This window comes from Cervus canadensis, chromosome 21, assembly GCF_019320065.1.
Source record: "Cervus canadensis isolate Bull #8, Minnesota chromosome 21, ASM1932006v1, whole genome shotgun sequence".
NCBI classification, from domain to species: domain Eukaryota; kingdom Metazoa; phylum Chordata; class Mammalia; order Artiodactyla; family Cervidae; genus Cervus; species Cervus canadensis.
This window is the reverse complement of record NC_057406.1, coordinates 45,854,789-45,877,365: the sequence shown is the minus strand read 5'-3', so window position 1 is coordinate 45,877,365 and position 22,577 is coordinate 45,854,789. Positions and strand designations below refer to the sequence as shown.

The following is a 22,577-nucleotide window of genomic DNA, read 5'->3' as shown; positions in this document are numbered from 1 at the left end:
CTGTAACAAAAAAAAAAAAAAAACTGGAAGAAAACATCAAGCTAGCTCATTATACGAAAACCTCTCTCACCTTATTCTCCCTGTAAGCACAAACTGTTTCAGGCATTAATATCATTACAATTAAATTTCTAGGAATGACACTAAGGAATGCTGACATACAATTAAAACATGATACTCATAGTAACAGAAGCAGTTAGCACACCTCAGACGCGGTGGAGAATGAAAACAGCCTTTCCTTTCTCCTCTCTGGATCAAACGGTACTTTAGTGATTTCTGAAAGCCTGTTACTAGATTTTTATTTTAATTATTCTTCCCACATTTCAGTGTCACAGTGTTAAATGTTTTGTGTACCTGGCTGTTCTCAAGAGGATTTTGGCAGCCTGATAACTTAAATGTTATCCCAGTCCATTGCCTTTGAATTATAGAAGTCTCTAGAGCATATTCTTTCCTACCCTGGGAGATAGCATGGCTTAAATTTTTCTGAATAATTTTCAAAATCAAATTTGAAAGTTTTCATGAGAGATGATCCTCCCTGGTGGGTTATATGAAGCACAACCTAAGGGGAAAACATGAAAATAATTAGCATAAAACATATTAGCATATAGATGCCTTTGAAATAATAAACAGCAGAAAACCAAAATGCTTATCCCCAAAAGAAAGTTACAGAAAAGGATGAAATTATCGTACTCTTCTCGCATGACAACCCCAGCCTGAAAGCTGAACAGGATATTCTCATTCTGTGAAGGATGAAATGACCAGGGCAATAGAGAAATAAGCCCCAAACCAACGCTCTTTGGCTCATTATCACAGCATCAGTATTCTCTATTTGCTCTTCACCCCAGGCCCCTTGTTCTCTTTTAAACAGAAAAAATTAACAGGAAAACATGTATCTTCCATTTATTTCCTCTAAGAGCCATCACCAAATAGACAGAGCTAATATTCTCTTTTTCCAATTTTTCCCTCCTTTAGCTAATGTTATCTCTTCCCCAAGATGGCATAAGAAATGCCAGGCTTGGTCATTTCAAGTACCAGGAGGACTCAGGGGCCAGCAGAACAGGGCTTTGGGTTTGTTAACAGCAGACCATGAACACCACTGATTCTTTTTATAGTTTGAGTTGGTACAGTCTCTCAAGCATGCTGTGTTGTGAGAGAAAGAATATGGTCTTTAGAGTCAATCGTCATTTAAAAATCTGATCTGGGTAACCTTGGAAAAGCACATTAAACACACTTTTTGTTTTCTCATCTATAAAATAGTGATAGTGCGGTCTACTTTTCTGGGTTGTTGTGTATCAATCAGAGGTTATACAGGTGTCCTCTGATTTTTGAAAGTTTAGGCCAATTCACTTTTATGAAAGACCTATATTAGTATCTGTTTTAGAAATCCTAAGGGGATTTTTGCTCTTATGGAAAAAGGGGAAAAGCAAGAAGAGTAGTTGCTGTTTGTCGTGCAGTGAGCCGTTCTAGAGGCAGCGTATTCCTGCACTGAGGTCAGTCCCGCCCAGCTTCTTCCCTCCGCTCTGTGTCTCTGCATCCAGGCTCTGTACCTCTGAACCTCGTCTGTGAGCATCTGGGTTTTATCTCGACTTATTCTGTGCATCAGTTACCAAGATGTGTCCCAGGTAACTGCTTCTTTGTTTATGCCATAAGATGCTCCACTTTTCAGATAGCAGTGGTTGGTTTCTCCAGTGGTCACCTATTGATGTGAGAGTTGGACTATAAAGAAAGCTGAGTGCTGAAGAATTGATGCTTTTGAACTGTGGTGTTGGAGAAGACTCTTGAGAGTCTGTTGGACTGCAAGGAGATCCAACCAGTCCATCCTAAAGGAGATCAGTCCTGGGTGTTCATTGGAAGGACTGATGTTGAAGCTGAAACTCAATACTTTGGCCACCTGATGTGAAGAACTGACTCATTTGAAAAGTCCCTGATGCTGGGAATGATTGAAGGTGGGAGGAAAAGGGGGCGACAGAGGATGAGATGGTTGGATGGTATCACCGGCTCAATGGACATGAGTTTGAGTAAGTTCTGGGAGTTGGTGATGGACAGGGAAGCCTGGCATACTGCAGTCCATGGGGTCACAAAGAGTCAGTTGGACACGACTGAGTGACTGAACAGAACTGTATATATAAGCTGGAATATAATAGGTGCTCAATAAAGGTAATTCAACTTACTTTCCTCAGCAACTTAGGTGAAAACTCAATAATCTAGGGTTTCTGGGATTTGGTAAGCCTACTTTTCAACCACACTTCCCCAATCCTACCTGGCTGATATGTGGGTGAACATATGGCCGAAAGACATTGAACAAAGAGAGATACTACAAAAGTATGTTTTGTCTTGGAGCCCTGGTGGCAGGGGATTATGAAGGTGACAGTATAAATTACACTGGAAATAATAAAGGCAAGAAAATAAAGATCCTACAGATAAATTTCATCTCACAAAGCCAAGTGTGTGTGTTTAAATTTAATTCAAAGGAAGTCAAGATTTGTCAACTACATCTTAAATTATCTGACACAGGTGAATTCCCTGAACAAGTTCCATGCCAGGGTGTCAAAACATAGCCGATGTCCCTATATTTGGACACTATCTACATTATTTCAATTCCTATAATATTTCATTACTTTTAATGGCTCTCAAGCATTTAGAACTTTAGGAAAGGCTCTTTTGCCATAATACCATTTGATTTTCTCAATTTGTTTTCAACTTTGAACTTATAATGGATGCTAATTACTTAACCTGGTCTCTCGGAATATAAAACAGCAAAGAAAACATTCATTACAAAATACTGAATTCTGCAGAGATCTGAAATTCCAACTTGGCTCATGGCATTTTCACTCTCTTTTTGCAGAGTACTGATCTTGAAACTACCCTTTGTTATCAATGCCTGCTTCTAAGTCAACAGTTACCTTTTCAGTTTTAAAAAAAATTACCCATCAATTTCTTCAACATTTATATTGCTTTATTAAGACACAGCACACTGCTGACCATAGTAATGAGACTGGGAGGGAGGGAACTGAGAAAGAAAACCCCTCATATGTATGTTTTGTTAACAAGTATGCTACCTACTCGAGTCTGTAATAAACATGTTGCTGAGTAAGTTTTGGCTGATTGGTATGAACACAGAGCAATGGTCCTGTTTAAACTTACCTGAAGGGCCATCGGTCTTGAGACAGACCCCATCTGCATGACATTCTTGCAGGACATTCCACTTAATCCTCTTCTTTTCTATTTGCTCAGGCTTAGTGGAGGCCTAGTTTATTGCCCTTTAGGGCCAGTTTAAAAAAGAAAATGTTTAGAAAGGCACAGCCCAGTGAATAAACCGAAAGTTAGTGTTTCTGTGGCTCTCGGGATTTGAAAATATTTTGATTGCCTGTGTGCCTTCTGAGAATGGCTCCTGTGGCTATTAAGGGAACGGGCCTGTTCACAAATCAAATAAAAACACATGTACACAACAGGTATTCTCAACACTCTACCAGTCATACGATAAGGTAAAACATGTTCTCTCCTGAAATCCAAAAAGGATTTGAGGGTCTACCGATTTCTTCCCATAAGAATATTTTGACTTGTTACAGGGCCTGGTTTTAAAGCTAATGATGTGCATATGTGTTTGTTCTAGCATCATTTTCAGAGATGAGTAGCAGAGAATGAGCAGCCCTCTATTTCTGCAGATTGTAATATCTTTTTCCCCTTCGGTCAACGTTCCCAAATCATTCTATCATTATTCCTCCAAAGTTTCTGCTTTCAGAACTTAGAGTCAGTTAGAGTTTGATCAAATAAATGTAAACCTTTTGAGTCAACCTCCACTGGTTATTTTTAATATTCAGTTAGTAGAATTTTCTTCATTTGCTCTTTATAGGATCAAAATATTTTTTCTTCACTCTCACAACAACAAAATAGTCAAAGTCACAAAAATTTACTCTGGCACTAACATTTCCTTGATTAAAACCATAAATGTGAAAAGATTAAATCTTTATAATCAGATATATATATATATATATATATACACACACACACACAAATATTCTCAGTGATAAGGAAAAATAAGTTAACAAAAATATTGATGTTCTTCTATGATACAAGCACTTGGAGGATGAAGATGGCATCCAAATTTGGGATGTATGATAGAAAAAGAACAAAAGTTTGTAATAATAATCATTGAAGTATATCTGTTTCATTTCTCCTAAACCATTTCTCACTTCCTCTTATGCCTGCAATGACTAAGCTCTCAACGTTACACTCACAGATATGGCCTTGCTATTATCTTGAATGTTTTGTCACCTGGTATACTGTTGTTTAAATAAAAACTGGGCCATTCTCATTTTTCATTCCACCCAACAACACATATAATTTATAAAAACCACGCCACATTCATCTTTTCAGTGCTAAAGCTGTTAGACATATTTGTGCGGAGTCATAGTAATATTACTGCAATATTACAAACATTAATGAATAAAACTTCTATATCCCTAGGATTTTTTCCTCATCAAATTCCATGACATGAGCAACTAAGATGTCCTTAGGTAGGCAAGTGGATAAATAAGCTGTGGTATATTCAGACAGCGGAATATTATTCACACTAAAAAAGAAATGAGCTATCAAGCCAGAAATGACCAAGAGGAACCTCAAATATGCATTATTAAATGAAACAAGCCAATACTATGAGAAGTTCTGGAAAAGGCAAAACTATGGACACAGAGAAAAGATCAGTGGTTGCCAGGGGTGGGACTGGGGAGGTGAAAAATGAATAGGCAGAGCAGGGATTTGGGGGCAATAAAAATACTCTGTGTCATATTGTAATGATGGGTGTATATCATTATATGTGCATGCTAAGTTGCTTCAGTCATATCTAGCTCTTTGCGACGCCATGGACTGTAGCCTGACAGGTTCCTCTGTCCATGGGATTCTCCAGGCAAGAATACTGGAGTGAGTTGCCATGCCCTCCTCCAGAGGATCTTCCCGACCTCTGGAGACACAGGGATCAAACCTGTGTCTCTTATGTCTCCTGCATTGGCAGGTGGGTTCTTCACCACTAGTGCTACCTGGGACACCTGACTGTTAGATGAGGACCAGGTAATTTCATAATATATAAAGGAAAGATATGAGGAAGCAGACTAGAGTGAGTATGATATCGAAGTCCAAGACTGTAACCTAAATCATAAACATATGATTTTGGTTATCTGACACTGAATGGGAAAAATCATGGGTTCATCCGAAAGTTCTTGTGTAAAATGGATTTCTTTAGTTTTCTTCCAGTGTATTTGAGGATGTTTACAAGGCATAGATGCCTAATAACAGATGTCATTTACTGGGCTTTTAAGCACTTTTGCATAAATTGTCTCAGTTAGTAGGGGCAGGAATTGATATCCTACCATATTCAATTCAGTTTAGTTCAGTCGCTCAGTCGTGTCGGACCCTTTGTAACCCCGTGGACTGCAGCACTCCAGGCCTCCCTGTCCATCACCAACTCCCGGAGTTTACTCATGTTCACTGAATCAGTGATGCCATCCAACCATCTCATCCTCTGTCGTCCCCTTCTCCTCCTGCCCTCAATCTTTCCTAACATCAGGGACTTTTCAAATGAGTCAGCTCTTCGCATCAACTGGCCAAAGTATTGGAGTTTCAGCTTCAGCATCAGTCCTTCCAATGAACACCCAGGACTGATCTCCTTTAGGATGGACTGGTTGGATCTCCTTGCAGTCCAAGGGATTCTCAAGAGTCTTCTCCAACACCACAGTTCAAAAGCATCAATTCTTCGGCGCTCAGCTTTCTTTATAGTCCAACTCTCACATCCATACATGACCACTGGAAAAACCATAGCCTTGACTAGACAGACCTTTGTTGACAATGTCTCTGCTTTTTAATATGCTGTCTAGGTTGGCCACAACTTTTCTTCCAAGGAGTAAGCATCTTTTAATTTCATGGCTGCAATCACCATCTGCAGTGATTTTGGAGCCCCCCAAAATTAAGTCTGACATGGTTTCCACTGTCTCCCCATCTATTTCCCATGAGGTGATGGGACCAGATGCCATGATCTTAGTTTTCTGAATGTTGAGCTTTAAGCCAACTTTTTCACTCTCCTCTTTTACTTTCATCAAGAGTTTTTCTTCACTTTCTGCCATAAGGGTGGTGTCTTCTGCATATCTGAGGTTATTGATATTTCTCCCAGCAATCTTGATTCCAGCTTGTGCTTCATTCAGCCCAGCGTTTCTCATGATATACTCTGCATATAAGTTAAATAGGCAGGGTGACAATATATAGCCTTGATGTACTCTTTTTCCTATTTGGAACCAGTCTGTTGTTCCATGTCCAGTTCTGCCTGTTGGTCCCTGACCTGCATACAGATTTCTCAAGAGGCAGGTCAGGTGGTCTGGTATTCCCGTCTCTTTCAGGATTTTCCACAGTTTGTTGTGATTCACACAGTCAAAGGCTTTGGCATAGTCAATAAAGCAGAAATAGATGTTTTTCTGGAACTCTCTTGCTTTTTTAATGATCCAGTGGATATTGGCAATTCAATCTCTGGTTCCTCTGCCTTTTCTAAATCCAGCTTGAACATCTGGAAGTTCATGGTTCAAGTATTGCTGAATACTGACTTGGAGAATTTTGAGCATTACTTTGTTAGTGTGTGAGATGAGTGCAATTGTGCAGTAGTTTGAGCATTCTTTGGCATTGCCTTTCTTTGGGATTGGAGTGAAAACTGACCTTTTCCAGTCCCATGGCCACTGCTGAATTTTCCAAATTTGCTGGCATATTGAGTGCAGCACTTTCACAGCATCATCTTTTAGGATTTGAAATAGCTCAACTGGAATTCCATCACCTCCACTAGCTTTGTTCGTAGTGATGCTTCCTAAGGCCCACTTGACTTCACATTCCAGGATGTCTGGCTCTAGGTGAGTGATCACACCATCATGATTATCTGCATCATGAAGATCTTTTTTTTTCCTGTGTATACAGTTTTTCTGTGTATTCTTGCCACCACTTCTTAATATCTTCTGCTTCCATTAGGTCCCTACCATTTCTGTCCTTTATCGAACCCATCTTTGCATGAAATGTTTCCTTGGTATCTCTAATTTTCTTGAAGAGATCTCTAGTCTTTCCCATTCTATTATTTTCCTCTATTTCTTTGCATTGACCACTGAGGAAGGCTTTCTTTTCTCTCCTTGCTATTCTTTGGAACTCTGCATTCAAATGGATATATATTTCCTTTTCTCCTTTGCTTTTCACTTTTCTTCTTTTCACAGCTATTTGTAAGGCCTCTTCAGACAGCTATTTTCCTTTTTTGCATTTCTTTTTCTTGGGGATGGTCTTGCTCCCTGCCTCCTGTACAATGTCATGAACCTCCATCCATAGTTCATCAGGCACTCTGTCTATCATATCTAGTCCCTTAAATCTATTTCTCATTCCCACTGTGGCTCAAATCATAAGCTCCTTATTGCCAAATTCAGACTTAAATTGAAGAAAGTAGGGAAAACCACTAGACCATTCACATATGACCTACCATATTAAGTAATACTAAAATTGCTTACCACATAAATGCAGATTACACAAAAGAAATAAATGGACTATGTAAACCCCAAATAAAGGTATTTCATTTTTGAATGGGATTTCATGGAATTTATAGACTCAGGAAAAGAAGGAATGGAGGAAGTTTGACTTGAATGCCTGGACTAATATCAGAAGGTGTCAGGGAAATGAGCTGGTAAAGTAATCCTTCCCTGTGGACAGACAGTAAGGAAGGCTGCAGGGAAACACACAGGTCCTGAACACAACCCCCAGTTCTAGGGGAAATACGGTCCTTGGGGCCATGGAACACTCTGCTTTCAATACACAAAAGCATCTCTCTGAAAACTGCTATTCTGAAGATCAGTTAGCCATTTCGTTCCATATACTGTCCACACCCTGAATACCTGTGTGTTTGGAGGTGATTTTTGCCAAATAGTAAGGAATTAACAATTCCATTCTGGCTTTCACCTGAGACAAATCCTATACCACCACGAGAGTTCTGTGCTGAGATATAGACACTTATCTTTCATCAACCTAAATAAACTCAATTGGGCAGACACATTTGTTCATCAAAGTTCTATGTTTTTATCTCAAATCTAAATTTGGTTATTCCATCACTACTTGTGTCAGTAAGAATGAAACTTGACTAACCATGAGTGAGCCAAGATAGAATCCCCAATACCAACAGTTCCATTTAGCTTGACGATATGCATTGGGCTTATTAACATAATATCTTAATGAGCACAGAAACTTGAAATATTTATTTACGGCATTTATCATCTAGTATCTTTTCCATGTAGGAGCTCATAAGGAAGCAAACCAATGAAGAGGGTAAGGCAAATAAGAAAAGTGATTGCCTCTACAGATTCCCACTTCTTAGAGCAAAGTATGAGTAATTCTCCTTGCACCACCGGGTTGAACTGAAGAGCATATTTAAGAATAGCACAGAACTAATAAATCATGGTTATGTGATGATTTTGCTAATGGAAAAAGGTGGATAAATTCCTGAGATGACTTATTTTCAAACCCTGGAAGTCACATTTTAATAGCACATGAAACACAAGCACAGGCTGATAAGTTTGAATTTGGGCTGTCACATCATAGTATTTGTGCTTCAAATACCCCAATCCATAAAATAGAGAGAATAACAGGCCCCACACTAATGGTTCTCAAGGCAAGAATACTGAAGGGGTTTGCTATTCCCTTCTTCAAAAATTTCATGGGGTTCTCAAGGCAAGAACTATAAAGAAAGCTAAGCACTGAAGAATTGATGCTTTTGAACTATGATCTTGGAGGAGACTGTTGAAGGTTCCTTGGACTGCAAGGAGATCCAACCAGTCCATCCTAAAGGAAATCAGTCCTGAATATTCATTGGAAGGACTGATGCTGAAGTTGAAATGCCAATACTTTGGCCAGTTGATGCCAAGAACTGACTCACTGGAAAAGACCCTGATGCTGGGAAAGATTGAAGGCGAGAGGAGAAGGGGATGACAGAGGATGAGATGGTTGGATGGCATCACTGACTCAATGGACATGAGTTTGAGTACACTCTGGGAGTTGGTGATGGACAGGCAGGCCTGGTGTGCCGTAGTCCATGGGGATGCAAAGAGTCAGACATGACTGAGTGACTGAACTGAACTGACACTAAAGGTTCTTATGAGTGCTTAGAACAGTGCCTGATACATAGTGAACATTATGCATTTAGGTATTCATCATTATTCACAATCATATGGTCCTCATTGAAGAGACAAAAGAAAACCCGCATGTTATACTGGTTTTAGCACAAGGGGGAATTAAACACCATTTCATTATCTCAGTCACAGCCAACTTATTCACTATCACATACCGGATGCTTAAGATATGTTGAGCACTATAGTATTAAACACTACATACAGTATTAAAATTTCCTGTCCTTATAGAGTTCACATTCTAGGGGGATGATAGACAAACAAATTTATTGTATAATGTCTACAGTGAAGATTACTAAGCAGAAAACTAAAGGAAGACAGAGAAATGCAGAGTGACCTTTATTCTGTTTCCATATTCAGCTGTGTTTGACAAAATGGCTCACTGCAGGCCATGCTTTTCCTCTGAAAGGAATTCTCCAGTTGACATTCTAGGTAACTGGTTCATTGAAATCCCAACCATTTGGATGCAACAAAAATAATCCAGCATATGAATGCATCCAGAAAGACATATGTATACTGGTTTTCAAAAATGTAATGTGTATGTAATTTCCCGAATGGCTGGTTGTCACATCCATCTGGTCTTATTTCCATAGCACTTGAATGCACTACGAGAATATAAACCCTAAAAGCTAGAAAACAGAATTTAAATACCCAAACACATACGAGGTGTGTTTTCAAAAGCAGCAGACAAGCGAGCACTATGGTAACTTCATTAGCTTCTCAGCCACAGTTGAGAGTAGCTGAGGCTAAGCATAAAGGCCACAGAACATAAAAGGCATTCCACTGGCAGACCTCATTAAGTGGGCTTAAGACAAGCTTGACAAGCTAATGACGAAAATCTACTTTGAAATTTCTGGATACAGACCTAGAAGAAGCCCAAATACACCAGAACTCTGCCATGCGTGCTAGCTGAGAAGGCAACAACTTGGTGTCAATTAGGTCCATATAGTTTATGAATCAAAGCCCGGGTGTGGATGTGGTCCTATTCAATTGCACTGACTAAGAAATCATGCTCTATGTGTTTTGGGGGTTTGGGCTCTGGGCCTATTTAGACTGCACAGATGTTGTAGGTTCCTAAATTAACAGTGGTCTCCAGGGAGATGGTCATCAGGCTGCATGCATATATTGAAAAAGGCATGGCTGGAATCTCGAGCCACACCATTCAGAAAGCATTTTTACTGTTTCCTCTTCCCTAATAAAAAAATCTTTCCTGTTTCTAAATTCTGTCAGCACCTACGGGGGCTGGACCCTGTTAGATTATACTTAGTCACCTGTTAGAATTCTCTAGTTGCTCTAGGTATGTGTATATACATTCCAACTACTTTAACGTCCCTCGAGTGGAAGAGCATTCACGTTCAAGAAATCATAGCACTCAGGTGTACCCTGCAACATGGGAAGTGCTTTATACATATTATAAATTCCCAAATCAATCTTTTTATGATCAATCCAAATTTATAGATAAGCAAGCTGAAGATTCAAATAATTTGCCCCATCTATAATTAGAGGAGAATTAAATGGCTTCCCTGGTACCTCAGACAGTAATAAATTCGCCTGCAATGTGGGACACCTAGGTTTGATCCCTGGGTTGGGAAGATCCCCGGGAGAAGGGCATGGCAACCCACGCCAGAATTCTTGCCTGGGGAATCCCCATGGACAGAGGAGCCTGTCATGCTACAGTCCCTTGGGTCACAAAGAGTCAGACAGGACTGAGTGACTAAGACAGCACAGTGATCCATGTATACCCAGGCCATCCAGGCTCAAAAACCACATTCATGTTCCACTACTCAGTGCAGGGAAGAGTACATGCTAAACGAATGAATACATGAATGGACAAATGCATTATTTAATATCTTTGGAATTAAAGGAGGAAAAATTTACCACCCAAAGTACATCGCTGTTGCAATAATAGGTATACAATGACAGGATGGTTATTTAAAATTCTTGAAGGTATTGAATCTTTCTAAATTCCAGTTTTACATACCTACAGTGCTTTCTGCAATATCTCACACATTCAAGGTATTTGTAAGATATTTGTTGAATCAGTGAAATAATCTAACTTAGCTAAACAAATTATAAATGGGTGAGATGGCATTTGAGGGTCTTTCCCCTCTCCTATGCTAGCTCCTTACATGAAGGAAGAATACATTTTTCTGTAAATCTGGCTCCAGGTGCTACTCTCTTAAGAAATCCCTAGATGTGCACTCATGTGTGGACCTCCGGGCCTTTTTCCAGGCCTGGGACCTAAGTTCCTGATCCTAGCTTTTGCAAATAAGACCCACAGAAGCCCTAGTAATAACTGTGGAAAGGATAATGTCTAACTAGTGTGAACAGTGCAACCAGTCAGAATATCGTAATACAAGTTTGTTGAGAAGAAACAAATTCTACTCCACCTATCAAAATCTGGATAATGTCCTGGATTTCATAATATACTCATCTGTGGTTCCTGCATGTATACGTAGTAATATTCTCTTAGGACACTCCTCTACCAATGTTGCATGGAGAAACAGCATCGTTAGTTTCCTTTTTCCGAACAGTTCAGATACCGACTCTGAGTGCATTTTCCTTGCCCCTCCCCTATCCGCCCCGCCCCTCAATATAGTAAGAGGCATTGGTTAAGTCACTTAGCATCTTTGCATAAATTATTTATAAAGAAGAATGAAATGCCATTTGCTTTATCTTGTTACTGTGAAGATTACATATGATAAGGTGTACAGAATAATTTTTGAGCTATGAAGCGTTAGGTAGCTGTAAGAAACTATTGGAAAAGAAAACTCATGTACCATATACCTTGGGAAGCCAGGTGTTTAATTTCATTCTTATACAAATTATACGTGTATGTGTATACACATACGTTTATGTACAAATATATGCCTGTGATAAAATGGGCTTGTATGTATATATTGGTGGGGAATTTTAATCAGTTTAATGGATAAACTTTTTAAGAGTTAATGAATGCCACATTAAAAGCATCTAATTGCCTCTGTTGGTTTTTAATACAGAACTACTGCATTGTATACAGTAATTATGTCTATTATTTATGTCAGCTTGATGACAGGTATCAGGTTAAGGTGCTTGCATACACTATACAATCTGCTCATCATAACACTCCTATAAGTGTGTATGATTCTCCATGACACGGTAAACTAAGGCCCAGAAGAACTGAGAAAAATGCCCCGAGATCACACTGCTGAAATGTGACAGGCAAAATCTGCATTTAGGTCTGTCTGTCTATCAAGTTTTGTTTACCAATTTAAATTCCATTCATCTGAAATTTGCATTAATTCAAATGTAGCCTATGTTATACATTTCAGGGAGTAAGTTCAGATGAATTCTGTCCTTTGTGAATTGTTAGGGTTCCTTTGACCAGAACATAAACTGATCAAAAATATTCACTTTTTTCAAAATAAACAGGAACCTAAAAAATTTTAAATATCTTCAGAGGGTTTCTAGTCCCCAGGTTAGATAAAACATGGTTTCCTGTAACATAAGTTACTAAGATTTATAAATGGGGTTAATGGCCATGATTTTTACTCAATGGTGGCCACAGTTTGCTCAGGGAGAACCCTTGTATGTAATACTTCTCCTGTGATAAAGCTGCATGAAGACAAAGGGAAGATTTAACAAAGAAGTAAAATATATCCCTCAGGGAGCCTACAGTCTACCTTTTTGAAAATAAACCAGCATATATGAAGCAAAGTGTCAAATTCATCTTAGAATATATTAGCAATACTTAGAAGCAATAAAACTAAATAAAAATTTCTTCAAAGGATTAAGTCCCTCAGCCTTTAACTCAGTCTGACCTGCTTCCCCCACATGCCAATTAAAGTTCAAAGAAAAGATTCATACATTTCATTTACAGATCCACTGAATCTTGGGCACCAGTGATAAATCCTTAATAAGTTAGAAAGAGAGCTATATTTATTCTTAAAATTAACTAATTTGCACCCTGAAGTTAAGTGATTGGCCTAAAGACAATTCATTGAAATGTCTGATAAGATGCCTTAACTCCATTCTACATTTCACATCACTGACCTGTTTCCCCATTTTAAGGTTCTCGCATACAAATGCTCACATAGGTCAACAAAGATTCTAGAAAAGATGATGACACAGAACAAGTTCATGTCTATACATGGCAACAAACTAACAAAAACTCATTTACTATAGTATTTACAGAATATCATGGTGAGCAAAGAGTTCCCTAAACATTGCTTCGAATAAAATAGATGGCTGAACTTTCTAGAGAGGATATTTCTTCTTTTATCTATGCTTGAAAAGCAGACTTAAATTAATTCAGCAGTTGCTTTGGTGAATCCAGCAGCACAGAAAGTAAACACACCTGACAATCAAACTGGTTGACTGGCTCTAGTGATTGAATTCAACTCTTCACTTAGGTGATTTGATGAATATGTGGACACACACACATACACAAACACACTTTGGTTTTATAACAACGAACTTTCTTGGACTGTCCACAGAACAATAAGCAAACTACAATTAGCCACTGGGAAAGAAAACCTTCCTCCTCAAGCTTTTAAGAATAAGGAAATTAGGAGAATAGAGGGATCTTACCTTAAGTCTCTTTGAAAAGACTAATGTCAAATGGTTATCAAAGGCAAGACAATTCTGAAGGTGACTTTTCAAAGCGTACTATTAAATAATCATAACTGTCACATCCATGAATTTTATTTTAAAAATACTGGGATTAGCTTTATTGATTAGACAACAAATAGCAATATTATGCTACAGTTGGTAGTGATACAGAAAATGGAAAAGCAAAGGGTCCACGCAGTGCATTATGTTCCTTTTCTCTACTTTGATTTAAGATATTTCAAGCACTTCATGTTCTCCTGGGCCAGTTAACAGTGTGTTAACATTTTGCAGCTAAAATGTAACTACAGCAGAGTCATTTTCACAAATTCCTTATTTTTAGTAGTAGATTCTATTGTAATTTTGCTGGATCTAAACCTATCCTAGAGAACCCACATTACACAAAACTTTGGGGATAGAAATTAGCATAATTGAAATAATTCAATTTTTGGTAATTATAATTCTCACTTAAACCTAAATTAAATATGCCAAACTATAATTATGTTCAAATTTGTATCATGAAAATTATCCCCATTTTGCTCATGCCATCTTAAAACATCTAATAAGGGATCTTAAACTCTTAAGTTTGAGTCAAAAGGCCTTATTTTCACAGCCTTTGGGAAGAAGAGACTTATTATGCATTAAGCATAGTTATTTTGCCTCTTGGGAAAAGGAATACGGGTCCATTATTTCCTCAATACATGATGTCCAGGATTTGTACTATAATCTTTGGGTACATCTAAGTTACACTGCAATTAATGAGTGCTGAGTACCTCAGCAGACAGTAAAAGATTAATGCTTTCTTTGGAGAGAATCCTTACGCAAAGCAGATCATGCTTTAGGACAAAGGGAATGGGAACCACAGACACAGAAAAAACTCTAATACTTCAAAACTGGGTAGCTGAAAATAAGCACTGCTTTTCTATTCATTTTTAAATGATTAAAGATGCAAGAAAATCTGAAGATAATGAGAAATCACCTTTCAGCCCTGCAAACTGCTTGCTGATTCTTAAGATTCCTATGAGCAAACTTTTTTCATTATTATTACTATTAATTTATTAATTTGGAATGCAAGAAAACACACATAAATTATTACTCAATGTAAGCTGTCTTTCTAACTAAACTTTCTGCTACTTGATTTCATTAAATTAGTCAATTGATGTGATTAAACTTGCAAGATGTTTTATTTATCTTCCTCTTTGGGACAATAGGTGGATACCATCTAGGAATATATTGGTCAAGAAATAGAAGTTTCTGAATGTGCAAAGCTGGCACATAGTCAAAACACACAACCGGTTTCTTACAAAGGCACACAACTAGTTTCTTACAAAAAACATATGAATATATCTCTAGTTGAGTAAAATATTCACATTAATACTGGAATAAGGCAGAAGAACCCTGGCTGACATCCCATCTGTTCTTATGAATTAAATTTAGAAATCATATGTAATATAGACATTTCTGTCTGAATATCATAAAGCCCTGACACATCCAGGCTTTCATTAGAAAGCCCTACGATGTGACTTGAATAACAATCTGTCTTAGCTAATTAGTATTTTCAGTTTAGCATATTCACTTCCAGACATATTGCTGTTTGCACATGGTAATTTAGGTAAACAGATACCATCCACAGCTGCATCAATTAACACTGCTAATCAAAACTGAATTCAGGTAATTAGGCACATTTATGCAAAAAAATGTATAATTTTGGAGAAAAACTAGATTCTTCAGTATTATGTCAATAAGTAAAAATCTGCTTTTGCTTAAGAAGATGAAGAATGAGAGGATAGACATACTTATTAATATATACATCATGCAGACAGCATTAAAAAAAAACTCAAACTTTAATTGGCCTGTATTTTCAGAAATTGGATCATATTTTTCATAAATGTTTTCCTCAATGTTTCCACATAGTAAAGTTGATTCACATCCACCTAAGGGTTTAATCATCATCAAACAGGACTCAAATGGTTAATGAATGCTCAAGTACTTATCTCATTTGTGGAGGTGTTGGTCAAACTTGCTCTCCCTTCTTGTGTAGCATCTCTTAGGAGAGATGCTCTCAGTATATCTCATCTTATCACACACTAATTTTCTCTGCTGCCAAGTAATTTCATTTGTAGTTAGAATCACAGTAGAATTTCTTATTTTCCTGCAAACACTTTTAAACTTTCCTGGTTCTATGTAGTGCCCTTAAGTTGCTTTTCCATTCATTTTCAAAATGAATATTGTGAATTATTTTCCCTGTATTCCTATAGACATAATCCAATTGTATCATTTTGATTAAATATTCTAATCAGTTCAGAAAAGCTAAGTTCCCTGTTGGTAGGTTATAAGTGACTAGTGACTAACAAGTCAGGATTGGGCGAGGTTGATAGGCTTAGAGGTAAAGCTATGAAAAGGAAAAAAGTGGACCGTTTAACAAAAATCCTAACATGCATATGGGAAAATATAACTATCTCTACACCTGTATTCCTCTCTCTCAACTTCTCCTTTCTCTTTTCGAACTCTGAAGTTAGAAAGTCTAAAACATTATTTCTTAGTGCAGACACCAGGCCTTTAAATGAAGCACTGGGTTTAGTTAGCATCCCAAACTTTATTTAATGGTAATAGTCACTTTCAATCCAATTTAACAAACATTTCCTCAGTACCTACCTGTATCAGGCACTTTTCTAGGCCCTGTGGATAGATACAGGGATATATTTGGACCTTTGGAATTCTGTGAGCCACACTCTGAGAATTTATAGACCAAAAGAGCCAGCTTTCAAAACGTGGAACAAATTTCCAAAGGAAAATGTATCTGTCAGTCCCAAATTTTGGGACCTCTGAGGCTAATTTTTTAGAGGTTTACTTTTTTTCTAACTCATCCATGCTAATTCCTTTATTCTCATATTAAATGAGGAAATGAAAGTCAAAACTGTTTCATTAAATAGCATGGTGTATTTTTCTCATATTGCAGTCACCCCATAGAACTCGTATCTTTAAAATACTTACCAAAAAAAATTTCCCCATATATTCCTTTAAACTCAATTGGCATAAACAACTGGACAATTCCCTATGGAACAGAAATCTAACAGACTCTGTGCTCAAATCCAGTTTCAAAGGCAGGAATTATAAAACTTGGGGGCATATTTATCAGTGATTGTCCAACTATTCAACCAGCCAAAGTGGATGAGGGGGGATGAAGTACCTCTTACTTGGACTCTATTAGACCCAATTATTTATGAATTTTAAATGAAAGATAGGTAAGCAAACACATTGTAAACGTATTTTTTAAAAGAGCCTAAAAGTTGTGTTTTTTTTTTTCTGAACTAAATGGCCAATATTTGCAGAGGACAATTTCTGGTCTCCATGAAATGAACCAATAAGTGACGTTCATCACCTGGAATAATCTGAACTGTTCTAAAGCACCTCTTCTCTTCCTTCCTTGGGAGTGAATCAGGAGAGAATTCATCATTTCATTGAAGATCCTGTGATTTAGGAAATTCCTTCATCTGGGGAAAGTGCTAAACATCCCTGTGCTCACAATAAGCAAGTTTTGGCAAAGTGGAAGACTACTATGCAAGGGCAGCTCCGGTCTCAAAGACCTTGAAATATGGCACTGGCTTCCAACCCAGGCTGTACCATTGACTTGCTGTGTGACGTTAGGCAAATCATTCTCCACCCTTGAGTCTCGGTTTCTGGTTCATAAAATGTGGTTCACAGATCCACCTCCCTTGGTTGAAGGGGGTACCTGGAACATAGGAGGTGCTCAGTAAATGTTGAAATGGAATAAAGGTCAGACAGTGATGGCTCCAGAAACGCTAAAGGCATTTTAGTCAAAGTTATTATATTAAGCAGTTCTCCAGCTTTCAAGGGATTATGGTGTGATCATTTTAATACAAATAGCAGGTAATGCATCAATAGGCCGCAGGCCATTGCACTGTATTAGGGCACCTTCCAATTTGCTTTAAAACTAAAGCTAGGGAATTAACCTTCCCAATTAGCTGTAAAGTCAACATCAGAGCATTTATTGTCTGAGAGCATATTATTTTGTCAAACAAATTACAAAAAATAATTCACTGGACTGACATAACCCACTAATTTTTTTTCCAGAATGAGTGTCTGTTAAAGAGAATAACATCTTGAAAAATTCGTGTGACTTTTTTTTTCACTATTACTGACTTTTAAAACCCTGAAAATCCTCAAGTTTGCCACCTGTTCTCCCTCTCCAGCCCAGAACAATAAAATTGCTTATGGTGACCCTACTCTAAATTTTTGTGAAATTAAATTGCTGACTGACAAATAATACAGGATATATAAAATAACACCATTGGTCACTTTTTAAACTGCATGTTTTATTGAACAGGACTCCAACTAGAATATGTGTCCCATGAAAATGTCAAACAGATTAATTTCAGCCTGTTAATGGCAAAGAATATTATTTCACAACTAAAAGTGAAAATGTCAGGTCTGGGACTGGACGGATTAGAAGGGAACGGATTGTCACAAACAAAGGCAACAAAGAAATAAAAACATCTTCTAAACACACTGAAGCAACACAAATGATTGGATTTTGGATTTAACAAAATATAATCTTATTTGTCTTTGCTCTTTCACCAATTCTTTTTTCTACCCTAAGATGATATGAATTTCTCTTCTCTGATCTATGATTTTGTGTTATGGAAGACTGCTGACAATTAACGGCAACACAGAGAAGATGTTATCAGTAGCCTGGCACATTAGCTCTTTATGTTTAGAAAATGGTGTGTTTACAATAAATCAGAATGCCCCAAATTATCTTCATTCAGTTCTGGTAAGAGGTGAAACAAGAATAATCAAATTAGAGAAGACTGTTGATATGTCTGAAGAATTAATGGTGTTTATTTTAGGGATTTGATTTAGCGGTGGGGTTTATTTTTTTTTAGTGAAAATATTATCAGGGAACAGCTGGATATTTTTTTAAGTTTGACAATTCAATGTACCAAAACTAAAGCTGATAATCTACACTTTATCAGGCAAGGTACAGAAAGTATTTGTTTACCATTTATAGTTGAATACTAACCCCATGATTAAGAATTAGGAAATTATCCTTATAGCAAACAGATCTTAGTTAAGCATGTTATTAGTCTGTGCTGCGTGGTATTATCCCATTCTCTGGAGGATGTGAGAGTCACTTTGTTAGCTGAATAATCTCAGTCAGTCTATCACAAGTTTTTCATCTTTGACTTTCTTCATAGGCCTGGAGTAGAAGCCTATCATTATTAAGGATGTTAAAAGAGCACATGAAAAGCTTATATAAAATAAACTATAGTACCTCGGGCTTCCTAATTTTTACACTATAATACCTTAGACTTTTCTACCTTGAAACATTCAGACTAACTTCTTTGATGACTAGAGAGAAATAAATTACATATGGAAGGAAGAGAACATTTATTATCATTTTAATAGTCCACAGATACATAAAAGGAAGATGCGTTCATCATGTGGTGGAAACTAAAACTAAAAATATTCACTGACTTAGGGATAAAAATATTTAATATAGTATGAAAAATGGAATCAGTTTTTTGAAGCAACGTGAATACGCAACTTTTCACAAGGCTTCAAGAAAATTTAACAAAGAGAAATAAAACCAAGCCATTGAAAAGCTTTGTAAAGAACTAGTTTGCTTCTCATACAACATTTTTGAAAAGACCTATGCTATCTATAGACTATGAGAGACCACGGGGAATAAAATTCCAGTTATCGGAAACAATCAACTTTTGTGAACAGCTTCATAAGCAACCATACCCCAAAGCCCCCATTTTTCAGGAGGCATCATATGAATTTAATAAGGATCTAATACGCAGTTTAGTGGTTAGCACTGGGTAAGAATAGAGATGTCACTGTTACTTATTCCAACCCTTTTCCAGCTATTTCTATATTCTTTTTCTATTGAGAACACACATTCTAAATGTGTGAAGACTGTCTTCAGGCTCCCTGCTTTTGTTGGGGTGGTGGTTTTGATGCTTTGAATGGGGAGGGGGTAAAACCTAGGACTCTTCCCACGTGCCCTCAATTATCTATATGTTATTCTGTATGCTCTGCTACCAGCCTGCTTTTGCCTGAACTATAATCCTTCCAAAGCAGCATCTCATTCAGATGTGCAAAAATGAAAATTAAAATAGGAGGGTTTTTTATTATTATTATTTGAATGACATACGACCTGCTCAATGTTTGCATTTAAATGGGCAGGCATAATTCCGCTCTGGCTTTTAATTTCAGAAGGGTTAATCACCCTAACAAAGGTCAATCAAACTTTAATCTTGAATAAAATTGCTACAGCCCCAATCACCTGCAGGACATCTATTATATTCCTATTTCCATGTGAAAGAATGCATTGCTTTCATTATGCATCACTAATCTTCTAACTCTTTACATTAGCACATTTTACCAAAAATATTAATTCCTTTGAAACTCTGACAAGAGTTCATTTCTACACATCTCAGGAGATAATCCTGTTTAAAAGAACGTGTGCATCAGCTGTGAACTGCTTTCCTGGCCCTTTCTAATCCTCATAGACCTTTGCTCCTCCAACTGAGCTTCTACAATAGCAAATCTCAATTACACAAAATATTATGGAGGTTTACGTTAAAACAACATTATATTATTTTAGGAACTTAATCCTCCCTCTTGTCTGTGACTGTGTCATTCATCTACTTGTTTCTGTCCATAATGTTTACCACATTCAAAAGTTATCGATTTAGAGGCAGCAGATGCTAACAATATTTGAATAGCAATAGAAAGACTCAAATTCATTAATTCATTCACTCGATAAAAATGCATCGAGTGCCTATTACGTGCCACATACTACCAAGGGAGAGAGTAAAGTCAAAGAAAAAAAAAGAGAGACTGTATCAGGAGAATAACATTCTCGTCCAAAAGCAATGTCCAGAATATAATAAAATCATGATTTAAAATACCACTTCTAGCTTTTCTTATCAACGTCATTAAATTTTAGTGAAGACTGGAAATGCATTAAGTAAAAATTTAACCAAAATTTCAATAAACAGTTTTGTAAACTATCCAACTCCTAAAGACTTTACAATTTATAATCCCATAAAAAAGATTCATTTTTTATATTTGAGAATATGAAATTTGTCAAGTTTTAAAAATGAGCATATTCAGAATGTCTAGTCTCCTTAGGGCTAGGAATAAAACCACAAGAAAGTTTATGGACTTATTAAAAAATATACGTGCTGTGCATTCATTTGTTTCTGAAATGTTATTTCATGATGTTTTAAAATTGCTATTAACACCAAAGATAAATAGCAATGGACATAAAAAAAAAATTATTGCACTTTTTTCTGCCATGACATAGTGCCTAGATGACCATGGAGGGAAAGTAAAAGACCCTTAACATTTGCTCCCAATTACACTGCAAACTGACTGCCTTGGAATTACAGCGGGGCTGTGACACAGCATAAATAACCCAAACTTTGCCTCCCGCATGATTTTTTGAGATACTTTCCTCTCTCTTTGTACTCAGAGGGAGCACACAAGCATAGACACAGAGGCGCACGCCCCTTCTCATCAATATTCACTTCCATTAATTAGCAATATGTGAAGGCTATCATTTGGGAAACTCCCCAGAGAATGAATATTCAATAAAGCAAAGCAAATCATGGTAAAAAGAAAATACAGGTACAATAGTCAATGGCCAGACTGGCATTGAGGAATAGCACATGATCTCAAAAAGCAGTGGTTTTTCTGAGTGTTACAAAGAAAAAGCCCCAATCTCTTGCTTGACTTAAGACCTTAGAAATCCTCCCCCTCCACTTTGAGCATTTCTGGAAACTGAAATAGAACTTTACACATTCTATAACTACGATTGCTTTTATTCACTCTTATAACTAGGTTGACACAGTAGAATAAAGAGGAGTAATAGCTTTTACGTTGCTGAACAAAAATAAATCCAAGTGCTATACAATATAATTGTTCAATTGATATTGGTTACCAAACAGTAATTCTGTAAACTGATAAAGATTGGCTAGATAAAATAAAAGGCAAATATATTGCTTTATATTCCATTCTCAGCATCAAAAGCTATTTCATTATATTTCTGAATTTCTATATTTGGAAAAAACTCAAAGCTTTCTGAGAATGTGCTGTAAGTGCTCAAGAAGCATATGGATCTTTCTCTGAATCGTCCTAGTCTCACAACCAAAAAAAGCCCACTAACCATCAAATAAAAATCTTAATAAGAGAGCCTAGGATGTTGGATTATGAAAGAAACCTACCTTTGGCTGAACAAGTTCAAGATTTCTCATTTTGCCTCCACAGCTCTGCCGTTCCACCTTGAGCGAAAGTCGACTCCGAGTCCCTTGTGATCTTTGTGACAATGCCATCATATCACTGGCAAATTTTTCGATTAAACTTTGCAGACGTAGTAGCAACTTTGTTAATTATGATATTAGCCAGCTGGCAGGTACAATCAGTCAACCGCTGTAGGAGAGCCAGACAAAGAGACATCTAATCATTGCAACCAGAGCAGATAAATTTTGTTCCTTTCTCATACGTGTCACAGATTCCATCCCTTCTGACCCTCTCCTCAGCCATCGACTGTCAAATTTAGATTCTGCCAGCTCCGAGTTTCTCTTTATCCCTGCCTCAGATCTGAAACTCCTGGTTATCAGGAAGACACGCGTCACCAGCTGTCTCGGAGCAGGAAAGCAATCAGGTGAATACTACTTATTATCTTCTGTTGCTTTCCTGAGAAGTGACAAGATTGATTTGGGACCAAGAATACATTCAGATCTCAGACAGGTAGTTCCTGGGGTTTTTAGTTCA

The 22,577-nt window shown here is 37.3% G+C and overlaps 1 long non-coding RNA gene across 1 annotated transcript in view; it reads right to left on the bottom strand.

Annotated features, from left to right (window-relative positions):
• The window catches only part of LOC122423504, a 30,838-nt gene extending 8,622 nt beyond the window's left edge, over nt 1–22,216 (bottom strand). Inside the window, exons 1-3 of the long non-coding RNA XR_006264163.1 lie at nt 22,028–22,216; nt 3,142–3,257; nt 352–556 (exon numbers count right to left, since the gene is read on the bottom strand). This is a non-coding gene — a long non-coding RNA (uncharacterized LOC122423504). The remainder of the gene's footprint in view (nt 1–351; nt 557–3,141; nt 3,258–22,027) is intronic.
• Between the last annotated feature and the right edge of the window lie 361 nt (nt 22,217–22,577).